General features: G+C 36.9%; 1 protein-coding gene across 2 annotated transcripts in view; it reads left to right on the top strand.

Annotated features, from left to right (window-relative positions):
* The first annotated feature begins 1,373 nt into the window (after window positions 1–1,373).
* The window catches only part of lpp (LIM domain containing preferred translocation partner in lipoma), a 123,041-nt gene continuing 113,109 nt past the window's right edge, over window positions 1,374–11,305 (top strand). Inside the window, exons 1-3 of one of the 2 annotated variants that reach the window (XM_087784449.1) lie at window positions 1,374–1,526; window positions 5,419–5,507; window positions 10,204–10,246. The gene's annotated coding sequence lies outside the window, so the exon portion shown is untranslated. Of the gene's footprint in view, window positions 1,527–5,418; window positions 5,508–8,173; window positions 8,197–10,203; window positions 10,247–11,305 lie in introns of those variants that run through there. The other variant, XM_087784450.1, reaches the window with a different exon arrangement.

Genomic DNA, 11,305 nt, shown 5'->3' with positions numbered 1-11,305 from the left:
CGTTCGTTTGAATGTAATGATTGACGTCCATCTTGTATTGAGGCCTCAACATGTAATAGGTCTATTATATTTCAAGATTGTTTGTAGCAGAAATTTAAACAAGAACATTCTACACGGGCAGAAAGTACGCCGGGTAAATACCGCGTTAATATAATAGCGAGCAGACTTGAAATGCTCACGATATTTACCCAGAGTGCTTTTTAGCTTGTGTAACATGTTAGACTTTAATCTTCTGCTACAATCAAGCTTGAAATATAGGTTTGTTTAAGTTTGTTTTCCTCTTTACAGACGAGCACCATGGAGGCATTTGTTTGTCAGTGCGTCATATTGGACGAAGATGAACCTGAGCACCAGTTCTTAGCTGGGGTGTAAGGCTGGATCAGATCAGTGATGTAAGGAGGAGCCTGACCATGAATAGATCTGAAAGTAAGAACCAGAATTTTAAAGTTGATCCTGAAAGAAACTGGAAGCCAGTGAAGAGTTTTAAGGATCGGAGAAATGTGAGTTCTTCTACTAGAGCGGGTCAGAATTCTCGCTGCAGAGTTTTGTATCTAACTGCAGGCGGGGCTCTGAGGTCTGTGGATCAGAATCTACTGATGGTTCCTCGCACACGGTTCAGGACCAGAGGAGAGAAATCCTTCTAAGGCTGTTGCTCCTAAACTTTGGAACGATCTTCCTCTCTCTTTGCGCTTGATGGAATCTACTGACTCCTTCAAGAAACATCTTAAGACGTTTCTATTTGTTCAGGCTTTTCCTTGATTTTCTGGAACTCCTGTTGTGTTATCAGTTTTATCTTGATCTTTAAAGTATATACTTTATTGAATATTGTTTTGATTGTTTAAGCGCTTTGTGACCCTGGTCTGGAAAAGCGCTATACAAATAAAAATGACTTACTTACTTCCTTACTTACATTTTTGTCTATATCTCTTAAAAAGGAACAAATTCCTCTGAAAAGAATTCGAAACCTCAGTCGACAAGTTTGAACTTTGAACGCTGTTGAAAACTGCAGTTCATAATGGGGATCACAGGTGAAATGAAATATGCTCAAGTGCTGCAAATGGCCCCAGGACCTGAAATTAGGGTTAGGATTATACAATGGAATGTTGATTTTGAATGGTGTTCAAAATTCTCAAGTGCAAATTAAACATGTTATATATATATATTCATATATAAATGGATGGTTCGTACTACTTTTTTTTATTTTTATTAAAAAGTATTTTCTGACTCTTATCTCGCTTTTTTCCTTTTTTAATTTCCTGTAACTAACTAGTCAAATGTCACCAGAGTTTATCCAGCTAAACACACACCAAGATAAGCAAGTTCCTCATCCAGAGCGCCGGCCCGGGAGCCGGTGTGGAGTCCCTGCTGGCCCGCTGCCTTACATGGACAAACCCCCGAACTCGCTCGCTTGGAATTTCACCCGGTGACGTCACAGCCCACAACTCCCAGATTTTTTGGAGCCAGAAGTTTCACTATTTTAAGGTGGTGTTAGATTCCGCGACTTTTTTTTTTCCCTGGAAAGCGAGGTAAGCAGAAGCGACTCTCGGAACATGTCTCGAGTGTGTGTGTGTGTGTGTGAGTGTGTGTGTGTTTGTGTTTTAAAGGGCGACATGTTAGTAGGAACTCGCGCGGCTCCGGCCTTGTCACAGGAATGTTACTGTAGCTTGTGTTCACGGCGAGGGCGTGGACGGGTTTCCGTGGCTATGGACGGGTTTGGTTTTTTTTTTTAAACCACCCTTACTAGTTGTGCTATCTAGCTGGTGAACCAGTGAAGCGGGCGAGCATCGAAGGGTTGTGTTTTGAGCTGTCTGGACGTCCGAGTGTGTTTTGTTTTTAGCCAAGAGTGTGGAGCTGCTGCTGATGCGGAAGACACTGTCAGCCCAGGAACATGAGCTCCTGTGAGGGCGAATACTGGGGAAGTGTCGCTCAAACTTGACTTTATCTACCGACTAGACAAGTCTCCTAACTAGCAACAAGTAATATTTGACTAAACACACTCGCGAACAGATTGGGTTTTTTAGTTTTAAACGAAAGAGCAAGTGAGTGACGTAGTGTTGATGAGCGAGGAGTCGCCACGTTGTTTCTCAACTTCTACTGACGCGACTGTTTCAGCGTTTGATTCCTGGACAAAAACACAACAAACGGTGGAAAAAGTTTGATAAATGGCGACAAATTGAACTTGTTAGGTGTTCCTGCAGTGGTCAGTAGCTGTGAAAAAGCGTCATGACCGGTCAAAACCTTTTACTAGTACAGCAAAGGATTCTTTCTTTAAGCAACAAGTTACAAAAGTATGACAACAACATCTCAGCAACTATTGATCAAAGGGTTAGACTATGAAAATGAATGATTTTTTTAATTTAAGTCCCCATTATGCGTCATAAAATCTGTTATTAAAAAAAATAAAGATCTGTCTGTCTTTAAATGGTCTTGTATTTAGGTGAAAAAGGTATTATTCAGCTTTAAGAGCTTTTGTATCCACTCGTCCTTAGTCGCCTCCGAAAATTGACAAACGCAGTGAATATTTTTAATATTCATATGAATATTAAAAAATATATTTTGCATACACTTTATTGAAGTATTATTATAAAGTAACTATAAGATGGGAATTGAAAGGAAAGAAAAACTCAAACCAATGCTATAATCGGGTGTTTTCAGTTCATTGAAAGTCAGAAAATATATTGATCAAAACGTTAAATCGTGTAAGTTTAGTGAAATGCATAAAGCATGCTACAATGTCCTTTAAATATAAAAACTAGATATAATTTAAAAAATCCCATAATTACAAACAACAAATTGTGTTGTTGATATTACACCAACTTTTTAAATAAATGCGTCAATTGAAATATAATAAATATGATTTATTTCTCCCCCAAAGCCATCAAGTTACTTTGTTGTGTTCTATTTTTTTCAAGACCACACTTACTGCGGATGACATGACTTGAACAGCCACAAGAGTTGAGGTTTCACACATTTCCCACACAATTTAACATGATTAATTTCCTCTTTCGATTCTGAAGCTTAAACATGTCTTAAAAGAGATAGAATCAATACTAGTATACTTGTATGCTTGGTGATAGATGAGGAAATTTGCCTCAAATAGCCTAAATTCTAAAGTGTAAATCTATGTAACAAACGTGTTGTTTTTCATATAGGATTTAAGATATTTTTCTTAAAATGAAAATATATTTTTGCTATTAAACCAAAATAAAAGACATAATATTGAGAGAAAATTACTTACTTTACGGCTGGAAATGAGCTGCTTGGCGGAGGTCTGCACGGCACTAAGCGCTCTTCTAGCTCCACATTGGATAGAAGACTAGATTGACCCATATAGTCTGAGCAACACAAGGCAAACCATTGGAACATAAGTAAACCTGTCAGAGACATGTCAGGAGACACATTGTAGGGATGTGTGTCGCTGCAGGCCAGTCCCACTCCACACATTAACATGTGTCCACTCCTAAAAACGCAAAAACAAAATTGTTTGTTTAAAGAATCGTGTTTCAAAATATTTCAATAATATTCTAAAATATGTATGACTCTTAATTCTCCTGATTGGAATGACATATATTCTTTACACTTTTTAGCAAAATTGTCTTCTCGTCCCCCCCTCCCAACGATTCTTTAAAAGTTATACTATATTACATCGGTGCTGCGTAAATCCGGTGTAGTCTGGGCTCGAAGACCTGGCGTGAAGAGCCTTTTCCATTTTGATTTAAAGCTCTGGATCAGAAAGATTGTTCTGCGATTAAAATGTTGCGAACTGGGAAAATAACTTCTTTCTGTTAAAGGAAGGTCTTTTAAAAGCTTTGACATGATGTGAATCTCGAATCAATAACACCCCGGTCCCCAGAGAGCCCTGTCATCAAACCGAATACATCTGTGTCGCTCAGACGCAGTTTTGACTCCGGCAACATTAAACGGAACAGTCTTTTAAATCTTCGGTTTTGAAAAGATGCGTTTGACAGTGTTGATGATGTTAAAGTTGAAAGACGAGCGCTCGCTCCTTCTGAGCTCAGACCCCCCTGGTAGGTTTATTCAAGTGATGCCACCGTTTGTGTTTCGCTGCAGACTTTAATGAGGATGTCTCTTCATGAAGGAAAGACACATTGCATATGGTTCTTAAAATCTAAACGGAGAGATTAGGATGGCTTTTAATGTGTCACCTTTTGACATTGTCGGTTAAACTTGTATTTTATCGCAAGATATTGGGACACATTTTTAAAAATGGTCAATAGCTTAAATATTTGGGGAAATATACGTTTCAAAATCTGGCCAAAACATGAGTTGACAATAACTCTCAACATATCATTCTCAAAAATGTGTTCTTAGCAGGGAAATATTTTGTATTTGAGGGATTACTGGACGAGTCACCTTACGGGTAACACGGGTCCGCTGTTCTTGTTGCATTATTATTATATCTATTATATATTATATCTCCCAGCTTTGGGTTTTTAAGGTTTGAACAGTAATTTCAACAATTATTCTTTGCTGAGCGAGTTGAACTGTATACACCTCAATATATTTAATCGCAACACTAACAGCAGAATACTATTGTGTCTCCTAAAATACTAGAGCCTTGAAGAAGAGGTGCCGCTTATGGAGATCTGTTGTTGGCTCTTTAACTGTAGGATGGGATACTATATGAGGGAAAATCACTAGAGAATGACATGGACTTACCTGGCCTCAGGTCAAGCAAAATGTATTATATATTTATATATATTTATATATATATATATATATATATAAACGAATACTATTTATTAGTAACAATGACATTGATAGCGGTGTACCATGCAACTCATGTTTGAGTCATGTATTGGTATTCAGTAATGGTGTCAACATTTTTAATATCTCAAGAACCTAAAACGCATAATTTACAAAACCATGTAAAACTCCGAGTAGAGCTCATACTCTTGGTTTATTCTGTCATTTTTCTTTTTGCCATTTCAGATGCATACGCTGAGAGGCAGGTCACATCATGGACTGCTCGCCGATTTAGTTTACCTTAGGGTCACTGAGAAAGTAGCACATTTTGTATTGTTGAAATAAACCCACACAACCTCTTAGAGAACATAAAAACTTAAGGAGAACCCAATCTAGAGTTTCACACGCTTTAAAAAGATATGAATCAAATAAGGATAAATCACTAACAATAGCCTAAAATCCAAATCTTTGTAGAAAAACATGGCCCCTATAGATCATGTATGAGGTGTTACTCCGTGTTCGAGTCGAGCTCACTTGTCAGTCTGGTGGCCGACAGTCATTTTCAAAACTGTACTCGCTATATCCTCCTTGTGTGACTAACACTTAATATTGGTTTCAACAGGAGTTCTAATGCAATGTTCTCCAGCTCCACCCTATAATTTCAACAACAAGTGGTTTGTTCTGGACTTCATGGTTACTTTTTTCCAACAGATCACACAGTGACGGACGGGGCTTTGTTTTTTTTAATCGACAAGAAGCGAGGAAGAACTGCAGCGTTCCAACGTCCAGAGTAAGAAAAGGTATGTGATCCTGTATTTGATTTGTGGCTTTAAAATCTCTGAAAACCTCGATTTGCCTATGTTTAGCTACTCTTAAGTTTTGTGTGGTGTCCTTTTCCCTCGTCTTCATAATCAAAGACTTCCATGTTCCATGAGTCTTCCCACAAAATAATTACAAATCTGCAAGTCCGTCATGATGTCATACATTACAGCTCTTTCAAAAATGGTTCAGGTCGCCTTGAGGATGCTAGCCTGTGCAGATTGACATGGCCTGATGTGGTCTATTTTTTTTTTTATATGACCAATATTGTAATAATGAGCCTTGAAATGGAGATGGTAGGCCTACTCTTACTACTGTTACTATTTTTGCAATACACACAGGATAGAAGTAAAGCTAATGGAAAGAAGACATGAATATCCAGACGTCCAGTCTAGTCAATATGATTCCTGTGATTGGCCGCAATCGTTCCCGATGCCTGTGCATTTTTGAATAAATAAACCAAACCTTATAGATTTGTAGATGTGTTTAATGAGACAGAAGTTGGTTATTTATTCAGGGTGATCGTTGACTACTTTTGTGATTCTAAAGTTGTATTGTTTTTTATTGCTGTTATCTTTCTGTCATTATTGGGCGCCAGTAACACATTGCACTGACTAGATTAAATACCCTGTTCAATATTAAAAGAAGCCTTCACGCCATTTTCTTTTCCCACTGTATTTGGCATACAGTTTCTCGATGGGTCTATTAACCTCTTCTATAATTGTATGTTATACTTCCCAAAGCATTAACAATTTGAAATTTAGGATTGGACAAGCAAATTTAAAGTGTTGGTAACATGATATTTCAACCTTTCATTTATTTATCATTTTTTGGTTCAAAAATAATAAAGCTTTGGGTGTTTTTTGTTGAAATATTTGTTATATTCAAGTTTTGGTGAATTATAAAAGCTATATTTATTAGCAGCCTCCTCCGGGTCGACAGAAAAGAATGAGTGAGGTTATATGTGACGTCAACGGGTGAAGTTGCCATCTCATTTGCTTCTTGAGCAAGTGTTAATACAGAGAAATTATCAAGGATATGAGCAATTTTCCATTTTGTATGAGTTGAGGATGATGAAACAAAACGTGATGATGAGATTTGCAGCTGAAATGAAATGAGCCTTATATAGATATGAATCTTGACTGACTATGACTATGTTTCAACTAGTTTTCTATTTATCATTAATGATCGTTGTGGAATACTCAACACACACTCAGGAGGTGAAGACAACATTAAGATCTGTTTTAATACAACAGAGTTAAGTTTAGTGTTGGTTTTTTAACTGTTGCTGCTGTATTTTTATTGGCTCCGACTCGCACCATTTTACATATTTTATTTATATAATTTACAATTAGAGGACCCTTGTATACATATCTGCTGATAACAAAAAAGTATTTACAATACCAGCAGTGTGAAGTCGGGAGTCAGCTGAACTCCTAAGAACATCTAAACATGAAGTCATTGCCTTCATGTTCGCGGCGACATGGCTATGTCGGAGTAAACTTACTATATAGCTGTATATCATCCAAAATGTCTGCTTGAAATTCAATGCAGTACAGCTGTGCTTGGAGAAATCTTTTGGCGTTTTCCGTAATTCTGATGGCATTCCTGATCGAGCTAAAGCCTGAGAGGCGGGGCTAACAGAAGTGAAGATCAGCGTCTTATTACTAAAGATTGAGAATGAATGCAATTAAATGAAAATGCACCAGAATTATTTGGTTTAATGTTAACACATACTTTAGGGTCATGTCTGCGTGTGTTGTGGGTGTTGTATCTGGAGGCACTGAGCTAAACCGCAACATAGAAAAGTAGCATGTAATTATGTTTGGGTTTTTTTTGTAATCTACATAGTTAAAATCAAAATACTTCCATGTCCTCTAGTTGCTTTGCATTTTTAGGGTACGTTTAACTTTCTGGTATGCGAGATGAAACAGCATTTTGTTCTTGAATATCTTCTGAATTCCAGGTCAGAGTGATTCGTGCACAACTTGTTGTGTTAAATGAAGCCGAAGTAGGTTAAATGCGGGAGTGAAATGAAGTTCCTCTTGAAAACAAAACACCGAGGTCAGGGTGGCCTGATGTTCTGTCTTAATGGGCATTAATATTGCCCTGATCTTGACTGGCTAAGCGCTCTTCGGGGAAGCAATCAGGCCTTAATTACACCTTCTTAATCGCTGTGAAGTAATCTGTTGACAACATGTCTTCTTCCTGGAGTAATTCTACCTGATAATCTGGTTATCATGGGCCTGAAATGAAATAGCCCCCTTGGAAAGCGTCCTTCATTTTCCAGACAATTATTGAAAACATTTCTCTCTCGCCGCCAGAGTAGAGACTGTGCAGGCCTGTGCCGCTTGCCATCTCGGGTCGAACCAGTAGAACTGTGAAAAGTTCTCTACAATCATTATTATTATTCTAAGTGAAAGGTATGCACCACAGAACTGGCTCTGGCATTCCAGGCTAAAAGCAAACCAAACTGATATTGCCCTCAATACCGTCCTCATATTTTCACCATATTTGGAAATGTTTACCTCCTCATGATGGTTGACAGAGGTTGGATGAGGGGATGTGAGTCACTTGCAAAAGTGTTTGTATGGGTAAAAGAAGCTTTTACACTCACTGCCTTTTCGTGTGTTAGAGCTTTATTGTGCTTCTGGGACTTGAAGGAAAACTGTGAGTATCATTTTTGTTTATTTATTTAGTCGGTCATAGTTCTAAGAATATATATGTGCGATGTTTTTTTTCAGGAGTGAAGCCTTTTTCTTTAAAGATAATGCACATTGACAGAAAACTAACGTTCTCTAAGTTATGAAAATTTCAATGAATACTGAGAACATTGTTAAGTTAATTGTCCTCACTGTGAAAACTGCAATGACGTAGAGGACCAAATTTAGTTAGGCAGTTAGAAGTATAATTATTTTAATTCATTCATTGTATTGATTTAAATCGTATCTCCTCAGTTGAAATCAATTTACATGTATCTCTGGTTTACATACAAGTACATCTTTTTTCTACTGTGATCATACACGATTTAAGCGATTGAAAGTGAGTAAAGGGAAAAACGGTTCAGCACCACTTTCTATGAAGGGCTCATGTATAATTTATTAACACATTCACAAGACAGTACAATGCATTTACAAGGATTTATTAAAGATGTTATGATTGTTTATGGCAATGTATTACAACATGTATGAAGTCTATTAAGTGCTAAACGTTTAGACCTTTAGATGAAGATTTTATTTATTTTTTTGTTCTGAAAGTAAATGATCATGTAAACAGACTATTCTCTTAATTATTTTAAAACAAGTTGTCACTATGGTGTGAAGTTTTAAAACCTGATAAATGCTGAATTTATATTGCAAGTGCACCCCTTATAAGACTTCATAAAGCCTCTTAAAAGCTGGCCATAAAATCGTCTATAAAGCCTTAAAACACCAAAATGATTTATGAATGTTTTCACAACACATTTTACAAGAGAGGAGATGGAAATTTCTCATTGTTTCTTTTCACCAAGTTCAGAATTGTAAAAGGGTTACTTGATAGATAATTGATCTTGACTGCCAGTTGGTGTTTGAATAATGCCTATGTTTTGAGAGCAAACAAGGTCATGGAAGAATCCTGCTTGTTAAGGACTCCTGTCCGACAGATCTGTCAGCAAACCCGACCTACCTGCAGGCTCACTGTTGAGCTTCAAACATTTAGTGCAGGCGTCTGGCTGGTTTTTTCCTTTTCGCACGTTGATCCATTTCTTGACCATCATTGTTAAGGGTTATTTCAGTGGTACTCAGCTTCTCCAGGGAAGTTCAGCCACCAGTGATCGTTCTATTTGGTGTACATGCCATTCATTTCACAGTGATTGGTTTGAAATAGCATGACGTAAGTTAGATCCATGTTTTTTATTAACACATTTCTAGGTAATGATTTAAAAACGGCTGCCATGAGAATTCCATTTTCTCAAATTTATTTACACTGATTGACTAATGTGTTATTAATATTTAATATAAATATATTTTTACACCCTTAAACCAGGAGCGAGTAACAACCCTTTGCCATCTAACACTGCTATTTCTGTTCTCCGCCTTCAGACTGGTGAAAAATGTAATCTACTAATTCTATAACATAAAAAACATTTTAAAAATGCATACAGAGTAAATTTGTGGTTCTTTCCTTTATGTCAACAATTCTGAAAAAGTCTGTAAAAGATCCTCAATGTTTGTATTGCACATGATTTAGAGGGATATGCACCAATCCCTTTGATGGCACAGATCAGACCAAAATAATGTTTAAGTGAAACATTTCTAGGCCTTTTTAACACCGCGACTAAAATGTCATGATCACATTCCATAGTTTGACTCGTCCGTTTGTCACCGCCAGAGGGAATGTTACATGAATACACCTCTCACACTTGAAATAGTAAGATACCCTCTGTTGTGATGTTCTCAATCAGTTGTTATGGTGGATAAATCAAACCCCCCCAGTGTTTCAATCACAACGCTGCACTACAGAAATAAGTTGGCTACCATTAAAATAATCTTTTCAGTGAACGTTCTGCTGTTTAAGCCTTACTATATAATGTAATATGTGGGTTTTAAATATTTAATTTTGTATTAAAGTGCATGTTAACCTTTTAAATAGTGTTCAATAGAACCAACTCATTTGTACATGTCTTTGTTCAAACAGGTACGTCAGTGGAAGACAACGTTTTGAAGACATTGATATACAGGTAGGAATTTTGACTTCTTCTGGTTGTGTTAATAGAACACACTTGAACAATTATACATTTGAGTTTTGTTTTGATGTGTTGAAAGAACGTCAAATATCAAGCTGACATCATTTAAAATATTTCTATTAGCTTTGCCCTCCTTCCAATAAAGCTTTGATTCGACCTCAAAGACGGGGACAAGGTAGTTCAATCATTCTTTGGCAACATCACCAACTTCCGAATTTTAATTTCCCTGAGCTATCCTGACTTAATTTCAGTAGGCTGCTAATCTTTGGAATTGATAGTGATTGTGTGTTTTCAAGATGAGTCTCGCAAAGAAATCTTGTCAACAAATAAAGTCCTGATTAACAAGTGCAATTAAAGGGAATGAGGAGAGTCGTGCCAAAGTGGAGATTATCAGTCTTATTAAGTGAAATCTCTTAAAGGATTTTGATTACAGTCTGTTTTTGTACTGCTCTTTAATTACCATTTCACCAATGATACCTTTCGAAACAAATTGTTGATGATGTGTGATTTGACTTCTAGAACTCGCAAGTTTAGCAACAGGAACAACTTTCATTTTATTCTCCATAAAAATCCAGAATGTTTACGCTCTCGAGCAGAACTCGCCAGACGTTTTGAAGCTGCGAGCTACTGCAGGGGCTACCATCAGTTTGTTACACACTATTTAAATGACTAAATATATATTATTATGGATGATAAATTATATTAATTTAATACACTAATGACATTTTTAATTCTTCAATAAATACTATCAAACACGATGCAATGGTTATTGTATGACAAATGTTTTTTTAAACAGGCCCATGGGTTACTCCTTGTTGGTGACCCCTGCTTTAGACTTGAACTTGGTCATTTAGATTTGATTTCTTCATATCGGTGGAATTAATGAATCAAGTGTAGCTCTATCTGAAATGTTATGAAACTGTCAGAGCAAGTTTAGAGGATGTCTTCTGATGTTTGTTTATACCAAACTGAAGTGTGATTCCTGTAAACCTTTTGGTTTCTTGTTCAGAACAAACTGTCACCTTTCAAATGTAACGTGTACAATAGCAGGTT

This window comes from Callionymus lyra, chromosome 2, assembly GCF_982586985.1.
Source record: "Callionymus lyra chromosome 2, fCalLyr1.hap1.1, whole genome shotgun sequence".
In the NCBI taxonomy this organism is placed as follows: Eukaryota; Metazoa; Chordata; class Actinopteri; order Syngnathiformes; family Callionymidae; genus Callionymus; species Callionymus lyra.
The sequence above is the reverse complement of the archived record's forward strand: the minus strand, read 5'-3'. Positions and strand labels throughout refer to the sequence as shown.